Here is a 5,521-nt window from a genome sequence, read left to right as displayed (position 1 = left end):
TAACTTGTCCCGGAAATTACGTCGTATTGCTCGAAACATTTTTTTTTTTTTTTTTTTTCAACAACAAACATACATTTATTAATTCACACAAAAGTCAAGGCAATTTCAAGATCAAGGAAAGAAAACAAAAGCAAATACAGATTATGTATTAAATATATTTTTTTTTAAAAAAGGCTATCTAAATAATTGTAAATGTTTTTAACAAGGATATCAATTGAAAGGCTTTTGTACTTTCAATGAAATTCCAAGATTTTATTGTTAATTTAAAAGCAGTAAGCCAATGGGGGAAATGTAGGTTTTACTTTCAGAAATCCACAATGATGTATACAAAATTTAGCTTGAAGCATTATAATATTGATGAGCATTTCCAAGTTATTATCATTTATAAATGTGCCAAATTTGATCTCTTCTATTGCAAATTGGGACATCTCCACGCCCTTGTTTCTAAGCCTATCTCTGATCTCCTCCCAAAACACATGTACACTCTCACATTCCACAAACAGATGATTGACATCCTCTACAGCTCCACATATATGACAGTCATCAACCTCCATGTCCAATTTAAGTTGAAAAAAAATAAAAAAAATAAAATAAAATAAAATAAAATAAAAAAAATATACAGTGGAGCAAAAAAGTATTTAGTCAGCCACCGATTGTGCAAATTCTCCCACTTAAAATGACGACTAAGGTACATAGGTACACTTCAACATTGAGAGACAGAATGTGAAAAAAAAATCCAGGAATTCACATTGTAGGAAGTTTAAAGAATGTATTTGTAAATTATGGTGGAAAATAAGTATTTGGTCACTTCAAACAAGGAAGATCTCTGGCTCTCACAGACCTGTAACTTCTTCTTTAAGAAGCTCTTCTGTCCTCCACTCGTTACCTGTATTAATAGCACCTGTTTGAACTTGTTATCTGTATAAAAGACACCTGTCCACAGCCTCAAACAGTCAGACTCCAAACTTCACTATGGCCAAGACCAAAGAGCTGTCGAAGGACACCAAGAAAATAATTTTAGACCTGCACCAGACTATGAAGAGTGAATCTACAATAAGCAAGCAGCTTGGTGTGAAAAAATCAACTGTGGGAGCAATTATCAGAAAATGGAAGACATACAAGACCACTGATAATCTCCCTCAATCTGGGGCTCCACGCAAGATCTCATCCCGTGGGGTCAAAATGATCATGAGAACGGTGAGCAAAAATCCCAGAACCACACGGGGGGACCTGGTGAATGACCTGCAGAGAGCTGGGACCAAAGTAACAAAGGTTACCATCAGTAACACACTATGCCGACAGGGAATCAAATCCTGCAGTGCCAGACGTGTCCCCCTGCTTAAACCAGTGCATGTCCAAGCCCGTCTGAAGTTTACCAGAGAGCACATGGATGATACAGCAGAGGATTGGGAGAATGTCATGTGGTCAGATGAAACCAAAATAGAACTTTTTGGTATAAACTCAACTCGTCGTGTTTGGAGGAAGAAGAATACTGAGTTGCATCCTAAGAACACCATACCTACTGTGAAGCATGGGGGTGGAAACATCATGCTTTGGGGCTGTTTTTCTGCTAAGGGGACAGGCCGACTGATCCGTGTTAAGGAAAGAATGAATGGGGCCATGTATCGTGAGATTTTGAGCCAAAACCTCCTTCCATCAGTCAGAGCTTTGAAGATGAAAGCTTCCAGCATGACAATGATCCCAAACACACCGCCCGGGCAACGAAGGAGTGGCTCCGTAAGAAGCATTTGAAAGTCCTGGAGTGGCCTAGCCAGTCTCCAGACCTCAACCCCATAGACAATCTGTGGAGGGAGTTGAAAGTCTGGGTTGCTCGGCGACAGCCTCAAAACATCACTGCTCTCGAGAAGATCTGCATGGAGGAATGGGCCAAAATACCAGCTACTGTGTGTGCAAACCTGGTAAAGACCTATAGTAATCGTGTGACCTCTGTTATTGCCAACAAAGGTTATATTACAAAGTATTGAGTCGAATTTTTGTTATTGACCAAATACTTATTTTCCACCATAATTTACAAATAAATTCTTTAAAATTCCTACAATGCGAATTCCTGGATTTTTTTTCCACATTCTGTCTCTCACAGTTGAAGTGTACCTATGATGAAAATTAGGGACCTCTGTCATTATTTTAAGTGGGAGAACTTGCACAATTGGTGGCTGACTAAATACTTTTTTGCCCCACTGTATATATATTATTATTATTTATTTTATTTTTTGGTCCTGTCCAGCTGCTCAGGCAAATCATAAAGTTGATGAAGATGCCCATATCAAGTTTAAAAAAATAATAATTTGAAGGGTGTATTCCATTAATAATTTTAAATTGTATTTCTTTAAATTTGGGAAGAATTGGAAACATGTAATATTTCATTCTTCACTTCCTCTCACAGCTTAAGTATCATTTTAATTATATTAAAAATGTTATTTTTTTAATTAAACGTATTATTTTATTTTTTTATCCGAGACATTTTCACCTGACTTGTTTGATTGAAACATCAAGAGTTGCAAGGCTGCTTTAGTCCTGTGTCTGCTGGATGAATACAATCTTCTTCATAAAAGTTATTTTGAGCATGAAATCAATGATGGAGCTTCATCAAATATGGAATTGTAAATTATTACTATTCACAGGACTTGCTGAAGTATATGTTTATCCATTAAGGTAGTGTTTTTCAACCTTTTTTTTTTTATTTAAAAAATCCAGGGGGACACTATTCCATCCTCATTGTTGTGTGCCAAACTTGTCACTTATTAGCAATCTAAGCTTAGTAATACACCAAAACAAAGCTTATTGTTTTTTTCTGTCTTTTATTCCCGCTCTTATTTTTCCACTTCCAGGTGTCCAACACACAACACATGTCATCATATCCTGTGTCCCCCGCCCTTAAGTTCCCCTTACAATGGTTCCGGTATTGTCCTGTGACCCGAGTAACCAATACATGACAGACACCACCAGCAGAAAATGTTAAAAAACGAAACTCAATAGCCCATATCGACGATATAAAGTCGTTCTCATCAAATACCTGACGCAATTGTTCGATATGACTTCAAACTATAACCATCATTAATTATATTGTCTCAAAGTAGGCTTACAAAGCAATGAGCTACATGCTGCCATCTACTGGTACGGAAGAGTATTACATAGTTACTCTGCTGCTCCCCAGACAGCACAGACACTCTACAACGCCACATAATCCATATATATGGAAGAACACAACTCTGTAGGTATTTGGGTTGTCAGACATTTTATGGACAGTTGTGGCAGTTTGTTTGCGTATGAAAAAATGTATGAAAAGTATCAATGTTGTTGTTAAAAAAAATCTGTTTCAAAACAATACATTTATCCTTCAAATCTATGGTGACTCAGGATGTTTTATATTCAAATACTACCCCTTTTCTGAGAAACCTTAATATTGAAAATGTTCATTTCTGTGATGAAAAATGTTCTAACAAATACATGAGGGCAGTTTTAGTGAAATAATATTTTCTGGGCACAGTTCATAGACAATATATCCTGAAGGAGTTTACAAAAAATTGAGCTAAGAAAAATAAGGACAAGATACATTACATACCCAATTCTTCCCAAAATTAAAAAAATACAATTTAAAATTATTAATGGAATATACCCTTAAAAAAAAAAAAAAAAAAAAAAAAATATATATATATATATATATATATATATATATATATATATATATATATATATTTTTTTTTTTTCTATATTATTATTTTTTTTCTCTAACTGCTTCTGTGCTGTCCTTTTACCATCATATTTGTACATGTGGTATTTGCTGATATTGCTCTATTGTTGTTGTTGCTGTTGGTGTGTTTGCTGTTGTTGTTTTTGTCTCTCTGTCTTATCCCCCTCTTGTCCCCACAATTTCCTCCTCTGTCTTCCTTTTTTTTCTTTTTCTATCCCCTCCTGCTCCGGCCCGGCTGCACCAAATGATAATATAAATACATTTAATAACGTCAAATACAAATAAGGCAACAAGAGAAGTATCCCACACTTCTTTTTTGTAAAGAAAATTTGTACAGCCGGTATCAGCATCTTTATCCACATTATGATTTATTCATTATGATTCTACCATGAATTGATTTACGTGAACCCCGACTTAAACAAGTTGAAAAACTTATTGGGGTGTTACCATTTAGTGGTCAATTGTACGGAATATGAACTGTACTGTGCAATCTACTAATAAAAGTTTAAATCAATCAATCAATCAATCTATCGATCAAATCCAATCAATCAATCAATTTGCCTGAGAAGCTGGACAGGACAAAAACATTTAAAAAATAAAAAAATAAAAAAATCTCTATATATATATATATATATATATATATATATATATATATATATATATATATATATATATATATATATATATATATATATAAACTTAAATTTAACATGGAGGTTGATGGCTGTTGTATATATGGAGCTGTAGAGGATGTCAATCATCTGTTTGTGGAATGTGAGAGTGTACATGTGTTTTGGGAGGAGATCAGAGATAGGCTTAGAAACAAGGGTGTGGAGATGTCCCAATTTGCAATGGAAGATATCAAATTTGGCATATTTATAAATGATAATAACTTAGAAATGCTCATCAATATTATTATGCTTCAAGCTAAATATTTTATACATCATTGTAGATTTATGAAAGTAAAACCTTCATTTTCTTATTGGCTTAATGCTTTTAAATTAACAACAAAATCTTAGAATTTGATTAAAAGTACAAAAGCCCTTCAATTGATATCCTTGTTAAAAACATTTAAAATGATTCAGATAGCCCTTTTTGTCTTTTTTATTTTTTTCATATTTTTTTTTAGTATTATTACTCTCTGTATTTGCTTTTGATTTATTTTCTTGTTGTTGAAAATGCCTTAACCTTTGTCTGTTGGTTGGTTAATAAAAATTAAATAAAAAAAATAAAAATAAAAAACTCTACAACGGCACATTGTTTGCGGATTATAATTCCATCCATCCTTCCTTTTTCTACCGCTTGTCCCTTTCGGGGTCGTTATAATTATTGGTTTGCAAAAAATATTTTTCCGACCAATTAGGTGAAATTGCATAATTTCCCACGGCACACCAAACAATATCTCACCGTTTTTGTTTTTTTTAAACCTTTATTTATAAATTACAACAATTACAAACAGACTTTGATTGATTGATTGAAACTTTTATTAGTAGATTGCACAGTACAGTACATATTCCGTACAATTGACCACTAAATGGTAACACCCGAATAAGTTTTTCAACTTGTTTAAGTCGGGGTCCCACGTAATCAATTCATGATAAAGACGAGAAACAATAATCAAAATAAGTACAAAAAAACAGTACAAAACAGCACCAGGGGGTTGTATATTCAAAGTAACTAAAATAAAATACAAAAATATATATATATATAATAAACAAGGTACAAAGCCATAGGCTCACTCAATTTCAGTAAATAACTTAAATTTGGAACACAGCATCATCGTTTACACAGCTTTTTGGTTGTTAGAGG

This window comes from Nerophis lumbriciformis, linkage group LG26, assembly GCF_033978685.3.
Source record: "Nerophis lumbriciformis linkage group LG26, RoL_Nlum_v2.1, whole genome shotgun sequence".
Lineage (NCBI taxonomy): Eukaryota > Metazoa > Chordata > Actinopteri > Syngnathiformes > Syngnathidae > Nerophis > Nerophis lumbriciformis.
The sequence above is the reverse complement of the archived record's forward strand: the minus strand, read 5'-3'. Positions refer to the sequence as shown.